The sequence below is a fragment of the Acinonyx jubatus genome, chromosome X, assembly GCF_027475565.1.
Source record: "Acinonyx jubatus isolate Ajub_Pintada_27869175 chromosome X, VMU_Ajub_asm_v1.0, whole genome shotgun sequence".
NCBI classification, from domain to species: Eukaryota; Metazoa; Chordata; class Mammalia; order Carnivora; family Felidae; genus Acinonyx; species Acinonyx jubatus.
Window position 1 is genome coordinate 55,237,609 of NC_069389.1, and position 22,865 is coordinate 55,260,473.

At 35.4% G+C, this 22,865-nt stretch overlaps 1 protein-coding gene across 6 annotated transcripts in view; it reads left to right on the forward strand.

The window, feature by feature from the left end:
- The window catches only part of EDA (ectodysplasin A), a 412,220-nt gene that overhangs the window by 143,444 nt on the left and 245,911 nt on the right, over positions 1-22,865 (forward strand). The gene's annotated exons all lie outside the window — the stretch shown is intronic.

Consider the following 22,865-nt stretch of genomic DNA (forward strand, 5'->3'; position numbering starts at 1 on the left):
TATTGTAAACAATTTAAACAGAACAATTTAAAAGCAGCCATATCAGAATCCATTTCCATACCTAGAGTGATATAAATGCAAGTTTATTTGCAAGATCCCTGAAAGAAAAATTTTATCACTACCAACAACCTCCCCATGCAAATGAGAAAACTAGACAAATCCTTGTTTAATTAGGTAAGTGAAAGTTAGTTAAATGGACATTTAAAGGTTCCTTGTACTGAACTATTCCTTTTCAAGAAGTGGAAATCTTTGTGCTGTATTGACTAAAAGATCATGATTCATGGAATGTCTAAGACATTCTTCATGGAAACCTAATCATAATCAGATATTGGCAATTTAGGACCTGCTGAAATAAATGGGTCAACAAACTTTTGTATTCTAAATTCTTTGAGTTGCGTGTTTTTTCTTTACCCCAAATTCTTCCTTACATGTAGGCTCAGTCTTCTCAGTATTTGAGTTACTGGTTCAGCAGAAACCAGGAAAAACACTAACTTTGTAATAATCAGAATGTTATCCAACTATGTATTGTTTACTTTATTGTAAATACTGGTAAACAGTAGTCAATAAATAGTTTTATATTCTTTTAAAATAAAGGGCCCCTGGGAATGAAATTTTGTAACCTCTTTCTAAGTCATTTCTGTGTTTAGGACTTTCACTGTTCAGGACATCTTTCCTTTTATTCAAGTAAAATCCTATTACAAAGACAAAGATATTTCCATACCATCTTGGAGGCTCTATAGTAATGGTGCTTTGTTTGCAGTGACTATAGTGGACTACATTACTACAAATAAACCTATAGAAGAAAATGGTTTTGGGGGGCCCTGATTTTGTAACAGCTTGTTTATAATACAAATATCTGGTTTTATGTCTGCTTTGTGTAGGGAAGAAGAGTAGAAAACTCTAGAAGAGGTGTGAGAGGTTTGCTTTGTAAACTTCCCTAATTACTGCTAGGTTGTGATCATGTGCTAATTTACCATTAACAGCATGAAGTGAGCTCTCTCATTTTCTGGTCCTGTGGGTTAAGAATGTGATTTCTAGCAATACACCAATTATTTTAAAAAATCACAGTCAAACCAGAGGAATGGGAGGGTTAGTTTAAGGGAGAACAATTGGTAGTGAACTCTTACTTGCATTTAACAGGAGTCCCCTTTCTCTTTCCCAGTATGTTAGTCTCCTGGTCCTTTTGATTTTCTAATTTTTATGAATGTAGCCCATGAGAAATTCCTGGTAGATGCTGCTAAACTCAGAAGAAATAAGTTAAAGCTATGTCTCCTTAGTTTTTAAAGGGTTTGCTGCAAATAATTTATTAATTAAGGAGAGTGCTAACCAAACTTGGTTGGTCAAGTGTGATACCTCACAGTTAACATTTATTTAGCCAACTTAATTCCAAAGTTGAACATGAAATCGCCTTTTTTTTTTTTTTTTGAGTAGTATTGATTGTATGATCCTGAGTATTCAAGGTTAAAGCATGTTCATCCAATGCATCTCTTTTAGGAGGTAGAAGGTTATCATATGGTATACATTTGACTTATTGTAGTCTAGAGTTCTTTCCTTATAATGAAAAGATATTCTAACTTCATCCCAGCAGATACTACGTTAGCTGCTTAACAGAAACATGTCCATAAGGAAGAAACTCTTACACTCTTAATTCTGCCTGGAGGGGCACTGCAAAGCATTACAAATAGAAAGCTGAAATTTCATAATAAAGCCATTGTAGATAAGGTGTTAAGGTATCACTTTAATCCAAATTTTAATCATCTGGACTTCACCTGTCACATATTTTCTATTAGCCACACACCTGTGAAATGCTCACTAAGGGGCATTGGAGATAGGATCTACACCTGTCCTGATAGGTTTTCACTGCCAGGATTTGATGGATCTTTGTGCACAGATCTCCATATGGGCTGTCTCTGTGGGATAAACTCTTTATGTGGCTACAGATATGAACTTAATAGCATTTTTTGGCTATGGAGCCATCATTCTCAAGCAATTTATTTGCATTTTTGTTGTATATCACTCAGAAGTAGGGTTTATACTGAAATGTCCTTTAGATGCTAAAATAATTCATGTTTGTATCCTTCCAGTTCTACTACATGCTCTTCTTTGGAACTTTTCTTTAAGACTACTTGCAAATGTCAGGTACAGTGTTTAAAAGGTGTCCATCTCCATGTGTACACACAAAGAGTAAGGATTAGGCATTGTGATTCATCCAGATAATTGAGCATAAGCCAAAAACTCCTGTGGGGTGGAGAGTAAAACTATTGCCCATGAACTGGATGAAATACGGACCTTGTATGAAATCTCCAATGACATGAACTAGATTTTCACAGTGAAAGAAGATTCATTGCCAAGGGATTACTCCTGTATGCTTTGTAAGAGCTAGTTGACAATCACAGTTTATGGAGTATTCTAGTTTGCTTGCTCCTTCCCTCTTCCATTGCCCACATTTGGGCTTTTTCACTGTTTCTTAGACCTAGGAACAGCATCTATATTGAGCAAATATATTTTGAGCAAAAGTTTCAGACAAGTTTGTCACACACACAAAAAAGGTAGAGACATCTTTCTCTCCATGTTGATACTTATGAAACTAATTGCTGAACGGGATTTGGGATTATATCTGACTCTTGGTTCCACACAACAATTTATGTACAGTCCGATCTATTTATCCTCCAATACATTTTGATTTTTTTAAAAAAAAATTTTAATGTTTATTTATTTTTTGAAAGAGAATCTGAGCATGGTGAGGGGCAGAGAGAGAGGGAGACACAGACTCCAAAGCTAGCTTCAGGCTCTGAGCTGTCAGTACAGAACCTGACGTGGGGCTTGAACTCATGAACCATGAGATCATGATCTGAGCCAAAGGTGGACACTTAACTGACTGAGCCACCTAAGCAACCCTAATGCATTTTGGTTTTTTAACTTTACGTTGTCATTAAATATTTGCATTAATTGAAAAAATGGAATTTATTATGCAGTAACTCTGTGTATCTTAAATTGTCTTTCCCCTCTGTTTGTTTTAGGGAAATTAATGACTTTATTTTTTTAGCCAGCATTGTTCCCCCTGATACAGCATTGTAACTAATGATAGCTGGAATATATTCAATTCCAGGTGGACTGTTGTCATTTTTCTGTACAGCAGGAGAGAATAAGATTATCTGTAGATTAGCCAGAAGGAAAATGGCTTTGTATTTTGCCTTTGTAGCAGACTATTGGAAGGTATTTAATTTGATATTGTTATCTGTAAGAAATAGAATAAAGCAGGATGAAGCATGTACATTCAAATGTGTAGCTTATCGCACTCTTGAAAGCAGAAAGTGCTAATTTTTTACTTTAAAAAAATCTGGAAGAGGGCCCCAAATAATTCAGTGGAAGAAAAATGATGGCCAAGTGAAATCACATGACTAAGTAGATAATTCCAGTGAAACCCAGGAAGAACCGCATTAGTGATAGTCTGTAAGTATACACAGTACTTTACAATAGGTTGATTGCACTAAACAAAGAAGAAAATCCTTTCACTAAGGAGCTTACAGTCTAAAGATACAAGTTGGTGCAGCGCAATATAAAATGAGAACAATAAATGAGCCCCATAGTGGGTGGTCTTCATAGCTGAAATGCTTAAAAAATAAATGCCTTCTTAGAAAGGTAGAGGTTTGAGAGGGAATGGTCTGGGCGTGCAAAGAAGTGGAAAGCTATTCTTTGGGGCTGGAAGATGAGGACAAGGAAGGGAGGGTTGGATCCTATGTCTAAAAAGAGGCTCAAAATAAGAATGGGTAAAGAGATCAGGCTAACATTGGCATGGTAGAGCTTGGTGATTTAAAGAACAAGATGAAATGCCAGTAGAGAAGGATTTAGAGAGAGGGGACAAACAACATACAATACGACTTTCTATTACAGCATATACCACATCTTTAATAACCCAGATATGGAGAATGCTGCTTGAAACAGCTTCTTGCCAATGTGAATGGCTTCTACAACAAAGAATAGTCCGGAATGGTTCCATTGAGATACTATATGTGAAAGGGGTTTGTAAGCAGCAAAGCAGTACAAATGTAAGTCATCATCATATTCTGTTTAGCTTTGACTTCATTACATTTTCGCTTGGTAATATATTTTAAGACAAAAGGTTAGCAGTAGAACTTATTTTCAGAGATGTTGTCAAGAATAGATTTCTTACTGTAAATGCTTCGTTTGTTTCCCTGTTAGCTTATTACAAATGCTGATAGTAAATGTTCCCCAAATGGTTCTCTCTAGTTTTCTTACAATTGAACTGATACCTTTACATCAGTGAAGATCATTCTCATCCTCATTCCTGCTCCCTCTCTTGCTACCCAGTCTTTTTTCCACCTTTGTTCATATGGTCATGTAGTGTTTTAAGTCTCACAATATCATTTTATACTCTACCTCATTCTAACAGGATTTGAGTTGGTTTACTGAGAAACTAATACAATGACAGGATGAACAAATTGACAAATGCATGTGAAGGGAAAATAAATGTAAGAAACTGAAATGAGGCCACAATAAGGACTTTTTTTTTGAGAAAGCGAGTGAGAGAGAGAGAGAAGGGGAGAGGGGCAGAGAGAGAAAGAATCTCAAGTAGGCTCCGTGCACAACGTGGAGCCTGACATGAGGCTCGATCCCTTGACCCTGGGATCATAACCTGAGCAGAAATCAACCAACTGAGCCACCCAGGCACCCCAGTAAGGTTTTAACCAAGTATACAGCATTGGGGACTTTATAGTTGTAATCTAAGTTTGGCTCTGAGTGTCTTAGCAGACGAAGAGGGAAATATTCACTATAAGATATGCAGAGATTCATGACATTAAAATGAACCAATTTCTCAGAAGAAGCAAGCACAGATTTTTTGAGACTTCTGAGAAATTCTTCCCATGGATTTTTATGAATGCCAGTTTGGTGATTTTGGATTTTATCCTGAGGGCACTGGGAAGTCAGTGAAAGCTTTTGATCCAGGGGATGACCTACTTGAAGCTGTCTTTAGAACAGCTATAAGAAAGTTTACTTAACTAGAAACTAGATACAAGAAACTAGATATAAGAAAACCAGTTAGAGATGATCTCTGAGGGTCTGGAAAAGGATGCATCCAAGTGAATGGAAGGCAAAGGAAAGCTATAGGAGGGGTTAAAGAGGTGGCCAAGGTCATTACTTAGATATGAATGGAAAGGGAGGAATCAAGGATGCCTGTTGGGTTCAGTTTTACCTAGAATGATGGTATCATAATCCCTCACAAATATAAGAGGAGGAGAGATGTGTTAAACGAGAAACCACAGAAAGTTATGAAAAGGGTAAGATAACCACTATGGATTCTTATAGTTGTATTTTGGACTAAACAGAACAAAGTAAATGGAAAGCTACCATTTTTTAACACTTTATATTTAATGAAGTGTTTTACATACAGTATCTTATTTTGTCCTTATGACAGTCCTGTCAGGGAAATAGTAAGTATCCACATTTTAAATTTTAAATTTTCAGACCCAAACTATCTGAAACTTGCTTAACCGGTACATCTAAAGCCATATGAGGAGTAAGTGCCTTGTTTTCTTCCCTCCACTGTCTGACACCACCTCAAGAAGGCCTTCTGTTTGGAGCTATTGGTGTAAAGTGGGATCCAGTAGGATGACAAAATCAGGACAAGATTAGAGTTTTGCCAACATTATGAATCTCAAGTTTTTGCTTTGTCTTAACTATAATTGTTCCAGTGGGGACATTTGATAGGAACAGTACTGTTTTTCCCCACACTAAATGTCCCCAGACTGCTATGCTTTTTAAATTTCATATCTGCTTTTTATAGTTGTATAATCTCTTCCACTGATGTCAGCTGTTACTATTTGGTGTATTTGGCAGCCCCTCATTCCAAATCAGTTGTGCCACTGGGACCAGATAAATAGGCTTGTTATTTTTAGACACAATTTTAAGAGTGACTATACCTTGAACACATAGGCAATCCTCTTATGAGAACCTAACCCTAATGTTGTGTTATGCTATATTTTTATGAGCAAAGGATATATGTCTTAATGTTTGATCATTCTTAGAATGTATATTATTGGCTGTCTTGTAGGTTATTGGCTACTTCTGGGTAGTTAAAGTATTGGATAAGTTACCTAGAAATGTTTACTATATAACTCTTGACTCTTTTAAAAGCAGAAGCTATTGGTGGCAACAGGGAAATACACATAGGAGGCTGTGTATTTCTGGTGCATAGCAATCTAGTTGCCAAAGTCTTGAAATTACTGCCCAATCCCCTTTATTCCAGAATGATTTGTGGCCACTTCTTCCAGTCTCCAGTGCCCTCTGCTAGAAAGGTTACAGGCATTCCCTTTTGTTTCCAATAAGTCGTCTCTCCTGAAACAGCCACAGAAGTTTTCAACCAGCCCTCTCCTGGTTCACTTGTCTCTCCCTTTTTCCCTTTGGAAGGAAGGCTTTTAATAAAGATTTATTGACTATCCACAGGGGGATTGTTCCTATAGGAAGCACTGCACTCCTCAGTGTGAAATCTGTGTCTCCAGCTGGCAGAATAAAACATTTTGTGACACTTGGTAACAGTGAGTGTGTAATTCAGTGAGTGCTCACTTCATGAACACCCAGTCTATCTCCAACACAAGTGATGTTTTTTCCAAATCTACTTTTCAAATTAATTTTAAAGATGATGAACAATCAGTAACTAATCAGTACATTCATTAAGCAGACTGAACTGGTTGGAAATAATAAGAGGAAAGATGATTTCCCTTTATGTTCTACTGAAGGATGAAATTAATAAACGTTGCTATCATTAGAACTCAGCAGGGTCCATAACTGAAATGCTTGGCGTGTCAGATGTTGATAGGTAAGACTGTATTCTTCTTGGTGTTAGTAAGGAAAGGTGTTTATTCCTTTGCATAGGTACTTTGGGACAAAGAAGCTACTTTTATTTTTAGCTAGAAATACCTGCATATCTCCTTGTGCCCTGAAAAATGGGAATGAGTTTGGATTTGCTGCGGCCTATGGAAAGTAAAGCTGTGATATTAGAATCTTATGGCCCTGAGTTAGGCTTTGAGAGAAAGTTTCTGGTTTGATGGTTTTTAGAACCAACGACGACAGATAAGAATTACAAAGAAGATTGGTAGATTGGTGGAATAAAATTCCTGATGCCCTTACATAAATACATTGAAGTCATGAAAGTATTTTCTAAAAATATGCAGGGCATCCAAGCCTCCTTGAGAGTGAAGTAGATTTCATAGAAGCTCTTGGGCTTTGGTAGTTGTCTTGATTTGCAAGTGAGTATGTCATTGTTTATATTTTAGACCGACCTTTGAGAAGGAGAGAAATTTGCTTTCCATTTTTTTTTTGTTTTGTGTCTAAATGTCTATTACAGGAGCATACATTTGGTGAGCAATCAAACGTCTCTGAGATGTTTATTGGTAAATAAGAAAAATGTTTTCTGAAGGGAGCAAGTGGTATGCTCTCTAAAGATAATCAGATTTATCAATTTGAAAATATGACAATGCAACTGAAGTATCTAGATTGAATGGAAAGCTATGAATTATGCCTACAGAATGCTGCAGCTTCTCCCTTATGTGACCTCTGACAGTATAATGAAAGTAAATTATTAAACATTTAAAAAGCCTCAGTAAATGAAAACAATTAGTGGCTTGATATGTTATATTTGGACCTAGCACTAGAGAGGCTTCACTGGTTATAGCGCTTGTGAGCACTGAAGCCAGCCCCTGGTATTTTAGGTACATTATGCAAATTTCCCTAGAGCAGCATGGTTGGAGTTCTCTGCCTGATGCATCAGTTAGCTTTAGTGCCCTCTGACTAAAAAGGATATGATGATGAGTGATTATCAGGCATAAGATTTAAGCCAATGAGATTTGAGACTTTAGACTTCAATTGCATTTCATCTGTCAACTGCATTGAACTTTCCTGTCAAAAACCAGACTAACATTGACCTGCCAGAGTCTGTGGGGAGACTCTGCTATAATACATCTTGATTAGGTATTAGTAGAAAGATATAATAGGGACAAGCAATGAGCTAGCCAGAAAGGGAGAGGTGAGCATAAGAGACTTTTTTGAGCTGAGAAGATAATGAGATAAGATCAAAAGAAAGTTTATATTCCTCTTTGTCCTTCCTCTCTGATAGTACCTTGGTCTAGTACTGAACCTTACTTGTAGATCTGTTCTTATCTTTCCTTATTTTTTTTTCCTTCTACCACTGCCACCTCCATTCATTCCTTGCTTCTGAGACTCTGTCCTAATGAAAATTCCCTATTAAGGTATTACATAATAAGAAAAAGACACCAAGGAAAACTGTTAGTTTTCCTTTTTTGTTGTATTTTTGAAAAATACTTCCTACTTTTACCCTCTTATCTTTATTTATTAAAACTGCCCTGATAAAACCTTTATTAGACAGTCTCATCTCCCATATTTTTATAAAGTGACTCCATTATAAATGACCAGAGCTGAGATCATTGTATTTATCTAAGGGACAACATTCTTTTTATGGCATCTTGATCACTCTGACATCTTGTCATCTAGGGTGGTATCCCAGGATGTTTACAATCTTATCAAAGGTTAGTGTGAAATTCTCAAACCAAAATTAATTCAAAGTCATTGTCTCTTTAACTTAAAATGACTTGGATAAGATCCGCAAATCAAATGGTCATAGGCACAACACCACCTAACAATTAGAAATTGGTGCTTTAAAAAATTGGTTTTTAAATTACTTATGGAGGGAACAAAATTATATTAACACTCCACCCTAAAGGGGGAAAAACCAATCATTTATCACCAAAGAGCCAAAATTCTGGTCTCCTTTAGCCACACACACCCCTAAAATGTTTTTTTAAAGACTGTGAGAGAGCATAGCAATGATGACATAGATAAGAAGGAAACTGGCTTACCCATTCATTCATTCATTCAACATATATATTTTTAATATGTTGATAGCCTACTATATACCATCTTTATTCTCTCTCTACCTTGTTATCCCAAAGATAATGTTCCCAAGTTTGAATATAACCATTCTCTAGTGGTGTGTAACCTATACTTGGAGTAAAGTAACCCTTCATTCCATTTCTCTTCGGTAGTCAGTGATTTGGTAATATGTTGTTTGGATGACGACAAGTATAATGCTTTTGTTTTCCCACTCTAGGATGTCTCTAGCCTGCAGAATCTTACCCATCATTCATATTTGTTAAATTGTGTTTCTAGTTGTTTCCAATGTCTTTGTTAAAATTTTATTTATTTACTTTGAGAGAGAGAAAGAGAGCGTGAACAAGTGAGCAGGGGAAGGGCAAAGACAAAGAGAGAGCGAGGGAGAGAATACCAAGCAGGCTCCAAGTTGTCAGTGCAGAGCCCGACACAGTGCTCGATCTCGTGAACCGTGAGATCATGACCTGAGCCAACATTATGAGTCCAATGCTTAACTGACTGAGCAACCCAGGTGCCCTTCCAATGTCTTGATTTTATTTTTTCTTTTTAAACGTTTTATGTTAAAATAAATACTATTAATATAATTTAATATAAATAATAAAATATAAATTATTGTAAATTAAATTCAATATAAAATATTAGAATATTCAAAATAACATTTTATTTTGTATTATTTAAAAAATTTTTCCAATGTTTATTTATTTTGGAGAGAGGAGAGAGAGAACATGAATGGGGGAGGGTGAGAGAGAGAGAGAGAAGGAGACACAGAGTCTCAAGCAGGCTCCAGGCTGTGAGCTGTCAGAACAGAGCCTCGATGCTGGGCTCGAACTCACAAACTGTGAGATCATGACCTGAGCTGAAGTCCGATGCTTAACTGAGTGAGCCCCCAGGCACTCCAAAAATAATCTTTTATTTTTAAAAATTCACAGGGGGTTGCAAAAATAGTACAAAGAACTGTCGTATCCTTTATATAATCTCCCCCAATGGTTGCAGTCTACATAACTAGAGTGCTATATCAAAACCAGGATATTATGTGCGTATATAGTTCTGTGTCATTTTATCATATGTGACGATTTGTATAACCAACCAAGAGACAGCACTATTCTATTACCACAAAGATCTTCTACTTGTTACCCACCCCTTTGGAATCAAGTCTCCCGCCTCTCATCTTTCACTATCCTTAACTTCTGGCAACCACTAATCTTTTTTCCATCTATAAAGCTTTGTCATTTCAGTCATTTCTATAGTCTTATATAAAAGAAAACATACAGTATGTAACCTTTTGAGATTGACTTTTGTTCACTGAGCATAATACACTTGAGATACATCTGTTTGTTGTCTGTATCCGTTTTTTATTTTTATTGTTGAGTAATATTCTCTGGTATGGATGAACATAGTTTGCATAATCTTATACCCATTTTATTGTTCTATTTCCAAGTTTTCTGATTCTTTCCTCCATTCTATCCCTTCTGCTGTTGAGTCCATCCATTGAGTTTTTAATTTGGCTATTGTATTTTTCAGTTCTAAAATTTCCTTTTGGTTCTTCTTTATATCTTCCTTTGTTGAGACTTCCTATTTTAAGTTTTTATTTAAACTCCAAGGTTTATTTACTTATTTATTTGCATGTAGTTATCCATTTATTTCTTCATCATTTTTTGAATAGACAGTTCTTTCCCAGTTAGTTAGGGGCACCTCAATGGCTCACTTCTTTGAGTGTCTGACTTCAGCTCAGGTCATGATTTCATGGTTTGTGAGTTCCAACCCCACCTCAGGCTTGCTGCTATCAGCACAGAGCCTCCTTCAGATCTTCTGTCCGCCTCTCTCTCTGCCCCCCCCCTCTCTCTCTCAATAATGAATAAACATTAAAAAAATAAACTCCAGTTAGTTAAAATACAGTGAAATATTAGTTTCAGGTGTACAATTTAGTGACTCAACACTTCTGTACCAAACCTGGTGCTCTGATGATTGATTCTTAATTGAATACTGGGCATTTTGAGCATTATGCTATAAGTTCTGGATCTTATATCAGTTTTAGCAAGCCTCCTTTGATGCTACACCTGTGAGAGAAGGTAGGCACTGACTAGTTCATGCCAGGTGGATGTGGATATCTAGGTTCCCTGCTCAACCTTTCTTGAAACTCTAGTCAAGAAGAGGATGCCTTGTTACTGCTAGGTGGAGGTGGGAGTTCAGGCTCCCCAGGAGGCCTCCACTGACACCACCTTGGCAGGGAGGAAGAGGAGTGCCTTCTTAACCATTAGGTAGGAGTTGAAGCTCAGGTTTACCAGATGGTTTTTAATGACAGTAAGTAGTGGGAAAACCTTGTTATTGCCAGACATGGATGAAGGTCCCAGGTCTCTACTCAGTGTTTTCTGACATCTTCCCAATGGGGAGGTAATAGAGGCTCTTCCTTACAGATAGGCTGGAGTTGATATTCAAGTTTCCCATTTGGCCTTTACTGAAGGTGATATGGGTGGTGCCACAGTTTTATCTATGGTGTTTGTGTAGAGTAGGGAGAAGATTGTCTACAAGTTTTCTGTCTTGCTAGTCTGCCATTGTCCTGGTCCTGTGGCTAGAAAGACTTGATTTTTCAGGGGGTTGACATTAAACACTTAGAAATCTTTACAAGTAGTAAAATAACTATGAATAAAATTGTGATTGTGTTAACTATGCCATACTTTTCCTTATAGTTTTTAACACTTTTATTGAGGTATAATAGACATATAATAAAGTACATTTAAAGTGTACAATTTGATGTATACACCCACGACCACAATCAAGATAATAAATATCCATCATCCCCTAAAATTTCCTGGTGCTTTTTTGTGTTCCCTCCATTCTCTGATCCTTTACTACTTTCCCTTCCAGGCAACTACTAATCTATTTCCTGTCATTACAGATTAATTTACAGATTCTAGAAATTTCTATAAATGGATTCATTCTGTATGAACTCTTTGTCTTCTTCCACTCAGCATAATTATTTTCATATTCATCTATGTTGTGTATAAGACTAATTCATTCCTCTTGAATGATTAGTAGTATTGCGTTGTATAGATACATGACAATTTGTTTTTAGTTTCGACTATTGATATTTGACTTACTTTCACTTCTAGCTATTATAAATACAACTGCTATGAACATTTGTGTACCAGGGTTTCTGTGTACATACACATTTATTTCTCTTAGATAAATGAATTGTGGAATGTCTGTGACATTTACGTTTTAAAAGCTGCCAAACTTCCAAATTTTGTACTACCACTAGCAACATGTGAGAGTTCAGTTGTCCTACATCCTTTCCCATACTTAGTATAGTGAACTTTTTTAATTGTAACCATTGTAGTGAGTGTATAGTATTATCTCATAGTGGTTTTAATTCATATTTCTCTGATGGCTAATAATATCAAACATCTTTTTATGTGCTTATATGCCACCCAGATATATTCTTTGGTGAAGTGTCTTAAGTATTTTTCCTATTTTTATTAAGATCTTTGACATCTTACTATTGATTTATAAGAATTCCTTATGTAATTTAGATACAAGTCCTTTGTCAGATACATGTTTTGCAAATACATGTTTTCCCAGTCTTTGGCTTGCTTTTACCTTTTCACAGTGGTGTCTTCTGAAGGGTAAACATTTTTAATGTTGATGAAATGCAACTTACTGATTTTTTCCCTTTTATAATTTGTGAGTTCATGTCATATTTAAGAAATCTTTGGCAAACAAAAGGACACTGAGATTTTCTCTTATGTTTTTGTCCAGAAGTTTTATCATTTTAAATCTTAGATTTACAGGTCCATGATTCGTATTGACTTAATTTTGTATATAGTGTATGATAAGAGCCAAGGTTTATTACTTATTTATTTGCATGTAGATATCCATTTGTTTCTGCATCATTTTTTGAATAGATGGTTCTTTCCCAGTGTATGGCTTTGGTACCTTTGTTGAAAATCAATTGAGATTATAAGAGCATAATTGAATAAGTAGGCAGTATAATGAAATATAATGAATGACAACATAATGAAATATGATGAAAATCAAATGTCAATATTGTTTTGTCTATCTTTACACAATAATATACTATCTTGTTTCATGTATCTTTATTGTTTTCTGAGCAAAGTAGTGTAAATCCTTCATTGTTCTTTTTCAAAATTATTTGGACTATTGTAGGTGCTTTATATTTCATTATAAGTTTTAGAATCAAATTGTTAATTTCTACAAACATTTCCTTTTATGTGGATTTAATTTGTTCTTATTTTATTACATAATGTAGAAACCTGAGGTCATTGATTAGAGACCTTTGTGTTTTTTTCTAATATAGATATTTTCATGATATAAATGTCCCCTGAATTTTTTATTCTGATATATTGTATATTCATCATCATTCAGACCAAATCTTTTTCTAATTTCCCTTTAGATTTTTTCCTTGACCCATGGATTAGCTAGAAGTATGTTACCTAATTTCCATAGAATAATCTAATTCTTGATTATTTTCCAGATGTATTTCTGTTCTTGATTTCTGTTTTAATTCCATTGTGATGAGAAAACACTTTGTGTGACTTGAAATCCTTTTAAATTTATAGAAACATTTTTATGGCCCAGAATATGGTCTATCTTGGTAAATGTTTCATATGCAGGTGAAAAAGGATGTGTACTCTTGAAAGGCTTAGTGGAGTGTCATTTACATATCAGTTCACCTTGGTTGATGGTGTTTGCAGTCTTCTGTTTCCTTACTGATTTTATGTCTACTTATTTTTTCACTTAGGAAGGGGTAATGAAATCTCTGAGTATATTTGTGAATTTGTTTATTTCTCCTTACAGGTGTCAGTTTTTCGTTTTCGTATTGTGAAGCTCTATTATTAGATACATAAACATTTAGAATTGTTCTTTTTATGAATTGACCTCTTTATCACTATGAAATGAACTTCCTTGTCCCTGCTTATATTCTTTTCTCTAAAATCTACTTTGTATGGCGTGCCTAGGTGGCTCACTCAGCTGTGTCCAACTGTTGGTTTTGGCTCAGGTCATTATCTCACAGTTTTTGAGTTTGAGCCTTGAATCTGGTGGTGTGCTGACAGCAGGGAGCCTGCTTGGGATTCTCTCCCTTCCTCTCTCTGTCTCTCCCTCCCCCATTCTCTCTCTCTCTCTCTCTCTCTCTCTCTGTTTCTCTGTCTCTCTCTCTCTCTCTCTCTCAAAATAAATAATTAAAAAGCAAACTTTCAATAAATAATAAAATAAAATCTACTTTGTATGGCTAATATAATACTCCAGATTTATTTTGGTTAGTGTTAGCATGTAATATCTTTTTTCATCCTTTTACTTTTAACATTTTTGTGTCTTTAAAATAAACCATATTTTTGTAGGCGGCCTATAGTTGAGCCTTGCTTTTTAAAATCCAGTCTGACACTCTCTGCCTTTTAATCCAAGTGTTTAGAATATTTACACTTAGTGTGATTGTAGATATGGTTAGGTTTAAATCTGTTATCTTGTCATTTGTTTTCTGTTTCTTCCATCTATTCTTTGTCCCCTTTCCCTCTTTTTCTGCTTTCTTTTGGATTGAGTGTTGTTATTCAATTGCATGGGTTATTAGCTATAATTCTGTTTAATTACTTTAGGGTTTATAGTACACATAATAAGAAAACAATTGTATGTAATTTGCCCATGTAATTACCATTTCTGGTGCTCTTTATTCCTTTGTAGAGATCCATGCTTCTCTTTGCTATTATTTGACTTTTTCCTGAAGGATGTGCTGTAACATTTTTTATACTTTGGGTATGCTGGTGATGAATTCCTTTAGCTATTATATCTCTGAGAAACTCTTTTAATTTGAAATACCTTTTTATTTTGAGATAATAGATTATGTGCACATGTAAGAAACAATACAAAGAGGGGCACCTGGGTGGCTCAGTCAGTTAAACGTCAGACTTTGGCTCAGGTCATGATCTCTCACATTTAGTGGGCTTGAGCCCCGCTACAGGCTCTGTGATGACAGCTCAAAGCCTGGAGCCTGCTTCGGATTCTGTCTCCCTCTCTCTCTGCCCCTCCCTTGCTCACACTATGTCTCTGTCTCTCAAAAATATAAATAAATGATAAAAAAATTAAAACAAAGAAATAATATAGGGAGATCATGTGTACCCTTCACCCATTTTTCCCCAATAGTAGTATCTTGCAAAATTGTAATACAATGTAAAAAACCAGGATGTTGACCTTGGATACACTAAACACAGAAAAATTCCATTACCATAATGATCCCTCCTGTTGGTTGCTCTTTTATTAGCCACACCCATGAAACCCTTACGTTTTACTCATGACAATTACTATTCTCCATCTCTATAATTTTCTAATTTCTAGAATGCTATATAAAAGGAATCATTCAGTGTATGTCCTTCAGAAATTGACTTTTAAATTCAGCACAGTTTCCAGTTGATGTTTGTATCAATAATTTGTTCCTTTTATTGCTACAGTTTATTCACATGTTGAAGAACATCTGGTCTGTTTCCAGTTTGGGGTATAATGAATTAAATTGATATGAACATTTATATACAAGTTTTCATGAATGAATATAAGTTTTTATGCCTCTGGGATTATTGCTTAAGTGCAAGTGCTGGTTGTCTGGTTTAGTTTTATAAGAAACTGTCAAATTGTTATCCAGGCTAGCTGTATCATTTTGCATTCCCACCAGCAATGTATAAGTGATCCAGTGTTTCCACATCCTTTCCAGTATTTGGTGTTATAACTAATTTTTATTTTATCCATTTGGATATGTGTATAGTGCATTGTGATTTGAGGTTGCATTTTTCTAATGGCTAATGAAATGAAACATCTTTTGATATGCTGTTTTGCCATCTGTATAATCTCTTCAGTGAAATATCTCTCTCTTAATGTCTTTTATTTTTTCATTTTCTAATTGGATTTTAACCATTGCATTTTGAGAGCTCTTTATATATTTAACATACTACTAGTCGTCTGGTGGATATGTAGTTTGTAAATATTTTCTTCCAGTCTGTAGCTTTTATCTTTTCATCTTCTTACGTGAGTCTTTTGAAGAGCAAAATATTTAATAAAGGTGAGGTCCAATTTACCACCTTTTTAAAAAAAGTGTATCATGCTTTTTGGTGCCAACTCGAAAAACTAACTCATTGCCTAGTACTAAATTCTGAAGATTTGCTTTTATGTTTTTTTTTTATTCTCTTGTAACTTTTGTCTCCTACCATGGTTTTGTAAAAATTGAAGTTTAGTTGACCTACAATGTTATATTAGTTTCAGGTATACAACATAGTGATTACTTTACATCTTACACTTATGTTCATAATCCATATTGACTTAATTTTGTATATGACTGATATTAAGTTCAAGAGTAATGTTTTTTAAATAGATGGATGTTCACTTGTCCCAGCATCATTTCTTGAAAAACTATATACTTGACCCATTAAACTGCTTTTGCTTCTTTATCAAAAATCAGTTGTATCATGGTAATTAATAAAATATTTATACATTTATACATAAACTTGCATTAGTCTTGAAAACATGCTAAGTGAAAGAAGCTGGTTGCAAAAAGCCACAAATAGTAGTATTCAATTTATGTGAAGTGTCCAGAATAGGAAAATCCATAAAGACAGAAAGTTGATTAGTGGTTGTGTTGGCTTAACTGAGAAGTGATTAGGAAGTGACTATGTTAGGGCATAAGAATTCTTTTTGGCGTGATAAAAATGTTCTAAAATTAGATACTGGTGTTGGGTGCACAATTCTATAAATATACTGAATAAAACTGTCATAAAAAACAAAACAATTAGGGGTGCCTGGGTGGCTCAGTCCGTTAAGTGTCCGACTTCAGCTCAGGTCATGGTCTTGCAGTTCACCAGTTCGAGCCCTGCTTTGGGCTCTGTGCTGACAACTCAGAGCCTCAAGCCTGCTTCGGATTCTATGTCTCCCTCTCTTTCTTCATCCCCTGCTCGCACTCTGTCTATCTCTCAAAATAAAGATTAAAACAAATTTTTTAAATAAAAATAAAAAAATAAAACAATTAGGCATATTTTTTGCGGGTCCATATGGGGTTCTCTATTTTGTTCTGTTGATTTGTGCACGTATTGCTCTGCCAATGTCACACAGTATGATGTTAACTCTAGGTATTTTGTAGATGCTCTTTATCAAGTTGAGAACTTCTCTATTCCTAATTGCTGAGTTTTCTCGTGAATGGGTGTTGCATTTTACCAAATACTTTCTATGTGTCAGTTGATATGATATTCTTAGTTATCTGTTGATATAGTGGATTACCATATTAATAATATAATTCATCATATTGATTTTCAAATGTTGAACCAGCCTTGCATGCATGGAATAAGATTTACCTGACCATGGTGTGTAATTATCTTATACAATGGTAGCTTCAAATTACTAATACCTTTATTGAGGTAAACTTTATATAACATAAAATTCACCATTGTAGTCATGTTAAAGTGTACAATTCATTGTCTTTTAGTACATTCACATTGGTATGCAAACATCACTACTATCTCATTCCAGAACATTTTCATCAACCCCCAAATAAACCCTGTAGCCATTAAACAGTCACTCCCCATTTTCTCCCTCCCTTAGCTCTAGGCTACTCCTGTAGTTTCTATATCTACATATGTGGACATTTTATATAAATGGAGTCATAACAGTAACAGTACATAGTCTTTTGTGACTGGTTATTTCACTTAACATAACGTTTTCAAGGTTCATCCATGTTGTAGCATGTATCAGAATTTCATTTCTTTCTAAATCTGAATAGTATTTCATTGTGTCAAAATACCACATTTTGTTTGTCGATTCATATTGATGGGCATTTAGGTTGTTTTCATCTTTTGGCATTTATGAATAATAACAGTGCTATGAACATTCATGTACAAGTGTCAATTTGAGTCCCTGTTTTCAATTGTTTTCGTTAAATATCTAGGAGTAAAATTGCTAAGTCATAAGTTAATTTTGTGTTTAACTATTTGAGGAACTGCCAGAATGTTTTCCCCAGTGGATGCACATGTTATTTTCCCACTATTAATGCACAGTGGTTCTAATTTCTCCATATCTTCACCAAAATTTATTTTCTTTTTTTTAATGATAGCCATCCTAATGTGTGTGAAGTGGTATCTCACTGTATTTTGATTCATATTTCCCTAATGATTACTGATATTGAGCATCTTCATCTGTTTATTGACTACTGTATGTCTTTGGAGAAATATCTATTCAAGTCTTTTGCTGATTTTTTTTAAAGTTTCTTTATTTCTGAGAGAGAGAGAAGAGAGAGTGAGCAAGCATGAACAGGGAGGAGCAGAGAGAGGGAGACAGAATCCAAAGCAAGCTCCAGGCTCTGAGCTGTCAGCACAGAGCCCCATGCGGGGCTCAAACTCATGAACTGCGAGATCATGACCTGAGCCAAAGTCAGACACTCAACCAACTGAGCCACCCAGACACCCCTTTTGCTGATTTTTAATTGAATTGTTTGCTTTTGATGTGTTATGTTTTAAGAATTCTTTATATATTTGGATATAGTTTTCTGGATACTAGATATTTTTGTATTCCATTTTATGTTCTTTAGCTCTGTTCTGAGCTACAGTTAAGTTTCTAGGAAACTGTTCCTTTCCAGTATTGTTTTTAAGATTATTTAAGATTGAGCTCAGTCTAGTACTAATTATTCACTACTCCTTAAACAGTGACGTATTGGTTTATTCTATTCAATGCCTTTTGAATTATGAGTTTTTCCATTCTAGGTGCCACAAGCAGGCATTACTCCTGGGCCTTGTGTGATCACTGGGTGTTGCTCTGCCTAATCCTTTTGGTTTCCCCCCAACCCCAGGTCTTGGGTAGTTTTCCCACATTCATGCACTCTGCTGGATACTCAAGTGGGAACCTTTAAGATTTCCAGGATTTTCTTTCTGGGCTGCTCTTTCTACTTTCTGGTAGTTTATCCCGTAAATAAGACCAAGATACCTTGGTTTTCTTATACTCTCAGTTCTGTCTCCTCAATTCAGAGAGTCTTCCAACCTGTAGCTGGGTTCTTCCTTAACTACAATCTGGAAACTGTCTCACAGGACTAAGCTGGGGCAATCAGTGGGCTTACTTTATTTGTTTCCAGATTCTCAGGGACCATCCTCCTTTGTTCTCTGATGTCCAAGGCCTGGAAATCCTTTGTTCTGTATATATTGTCTTTAAAAAATCTTTACTACTTTGCTTTAGTTGTTACAGGCTGTTACTCCATTTTGACCAGAAGTGAAGCTGTCGTATTATTTTAAATTATAAAGTTGTGCTGGTAGCTCAGAGAAATCTCTGACTCAAGAGACTTTTCTAAACTTGCACAGCCTCAAGTTCTTTAGGCATATTATATTTCAAAAACATACAGGTGTAATAGGGAGATCAACCTAATCATCTTGATTGTTACCTTTGTTTATTTTCCAACCTTCCCTACTCAACTAACTGGAAACCTTTTTTCTTTGCTAGGCACCCACTCAAATTTTTATTCTATGTTGAATCATACTTATTATTATATGTTAAGCACAGGCATGTGTGGAATATTTTATAGAATGACATGATTGCTCCTGCTGTTCCCAAACACCCATGTTTAAAATAATCTCCATGCCTCCTAGTTCTCCCAGTAAAACATTATGGCTCCATTATCCATGAACTTAAACCTTGAAAATAACATTATTTATATTTATATTCTGAACCATCTTTTGAGATTCTTTTAATTTTTCTGGATACCATGGGAAGTATTCCTTCTGATTGTTAGTGTTTCCTAAATTCTAGCCCCTGTAATTTCAAACAGAACTCTGTTCTTCCAATATTTTGACAGACATCTCCCCCATGCTGTTCATATTATGGTCTGACTATGGTAATATCCCATGTCAGTCATCATCTTTTAAAACTGAAGAGATCTCATTCATCTTTTTAATCTATTATTACCACATAGCAACCTTCCTTTCTGTACTCACACTATCCCTTCTATTGTTTCTATATTTCTATTCTATCTTAAGATATAGCTCCCAGAGCTACATTATAATATTCTATATTGTATCTAAAATATTTATATTATAGAATGACAGAGAAGAATAATATCCTTCTTTTTCCCTTTCTTGAAAATTCCCACTAATTAAAAAAACTTTTTAATTAGAGTTAATTAGAGTTGCCTGGGTATCTCAGTCAGTTGAGTGGTCCAACTTCGGTTCAGGTCATGATCTCGTGGTCAATGAGTTCGAGCCCCGCATTGGGTCTGTGCTGACAGATCAGAGCCTGTAGCCTGCTTCAGGTTCTGTGTCTCCCTCTCTCTGTGTCTCTTCCCCACTGTTACTCTGTCTCTCTCTCTCTAAAAAATGAATAAGCGTTTAAAAAATTAAAAACAATAAAAAACTTTATAATGTTTTTAAGATATCACATAGATTTGACATCACATAGATTTGATGTCTTCTGGAAATATTCCCATATTCTTTTTCGCTTATACAACTAACTCAAAGCACATCATACTGTAAGTTATTTATATTGATACTCACCGAGCTCATCCCGTTATCTATATAAAATTCATCTAATTGGTATAATTTATTTTATAAGCTCAATTTTTTCATTTGCTATAAAGTCAACAAACTAGGATAACATTGCTTTAATGAACACAAATTTTGAAATGAGGTTATAGATGATAGTTATATCCTATATCTGTCTCAACATCTATTATATTTTTTTATTTTGTTTTTGATGCATATGGAGTAAATCCTAACACATACATATAAATAACTTTAAATGCCAAAAAATTTTAATAGCTCATCTTAATCTTTAAGCCTAAAAAAAGAGTATTAGGAAATGTTTTCTTTGAAGTTGAATTATTAACTATCTGACAAGTGCTCATATTCTTTATCAAAAATATAAGAGAAATATCTAAAACTCACAAATAAGTTCATTAATGATAATTAAGTGTATTGACACGTTTACTTGTTATTTTACAACTGATTCTAATAACAAGACAAAGGCATATGTTGAACAGATGTGCACAGGCTCAATTTGATGCCAGACATGTCTTAGGTACATATGTTATAGTACTGTACTTGCTTTAAAGTTTTATATGAGCAGAAATGCATAGCCCTGAATAAGAGGGAAGCTGTGATGTTCCTAATCTTATATCTATTCAGAAGAACTTAGATAAGTGCACAGAAACGGCAGGACAAGATTTATTCTGAGGTTTGAAGAAACAAGTTAGTAATTAGGTGGTCCTTGATCTTATATATTTGGTATACAACCTAATCAATTGTTTGTGCTGATAATTCATAATTGTTTTTATAGATTCTAAAATAGCTAAAAATATTTTTAAGTGATTTTCAAATTAAGTATAAGCAGAACTCCTAAAGTATCTCTGTATCCTAGAGTTTTGGAGAATACATTTTTTAAATCGTTCAAAATCTAAATATTTATTATTATCCTTTGTCAAACTTCTTTTTCTGTTGTTTTATCCTCAATAACTTCAAAAGTTTCTAGTCAAGATTTTCTTTCCAAAAACTATGAACCTTTTCTCCAATACCTTATGACATTAGTTTCTTTTTATTGTATTTCATTTTTAAGGCAGATTATAAACTTGCCCAATATGGAATTTAAACTTGTTAGTTTGTGGTTCTATAGAGGTTTCTAATGAATGTTTGGGATGTGGGTAGGTATTTTGTTGACAGTTCTTAGCTATTTGGTATGATGCCCATAAATCATGGCAAACTGTACTTTTATAAATGGTAATTTTGATTTCTCACCTGTGTTTCTTTAAAAATCTTGGGTGAATGAGACCTCAATTATTTTAATTATATACAGTTTATCATTTTTGATTTAGGAGTTACTGTCAGTAAATTTCGTACATCCAACCTGTGTGTTTCATAGGCCAATTTATGAATAAAAGACTAATATTCTCTAAGTATTAACTCACAGAATTTATTTGTTTAATCCCTGTGATAGTCCTTTTTTATCTATGACTGTATCCTTTTCACTGTGATCTTTGAGTGGACCTATCCTTTTCTTGTATGTCATGTGATATACCACAGTCATGAGCCTAGATAGACTATGTTATTTGTAATGCTATAAATGGAGAAAGAGAAGTTTTGTGAAATTGCCCCCAAATTAAGCATAGGACACTTCCATACAGCATAGTTTTGCCCCACTCAGCATTCATATGGAACCACCTGAAGAAAGTAAGTAACACAGCACTGCCACTGCCTGCTTAACCACCCAGCTGCACTCCTGTGGAACTACCCTTCTGAGTCAAGCTTGCCTTACTCCTGGCACAGCAGGCCCTTCCCCCAGAATACTAGCCCAAACCCCTGACCACACCACCTCTCTAAAACCTGGAAATTTAAAGGTCAGCAGGCTTGGCTGGTATTGAGCCAGGAGGGCAATGTGCTACTCCTGGATAGAAGGCTGGTAAAAAACCCTGAGGCAGAGAGCATTGAAACAGCTATCTGAAAAATGCCTGGGGCACACAAAGGGAAGACAATTCCCTATTCTAGGGGCCCATCCTTGAAAGGCAGAATTCACTGAAACACCTCTCCAGGAACAAAGGAGTTGATGGCACCATTTCCTTCCCCCACCCCTCAGCATAAGTACAGAGCCACTTGTAGGAAGCAACTCAGCTCTTACAGTGGCTGCCTAAGTTGTTCACATCAAGCCCCCTACCCTGTGCCCTGGCTTGACTGCCCTTCTGTGTCAAGATTACCTCTGTCCCAGTGTGGCATGCCCCTTCCCCAGAAGACCAGGACAAACCCTTGCCCATACCACAACTCCTGACCAGAGAATTCTGATTCTGTAGGGCTTCAGTTCTGGTAGAGTTGGTGTCTCTTCTCATTTCACAAGCCGACCAGAGGACACCTAGGTAAAACTCAGCAGATACAGGCCAGTGAACGAGAAGATACAACAATTGAAAATATTCATGCACTCAGCATGGGAACACT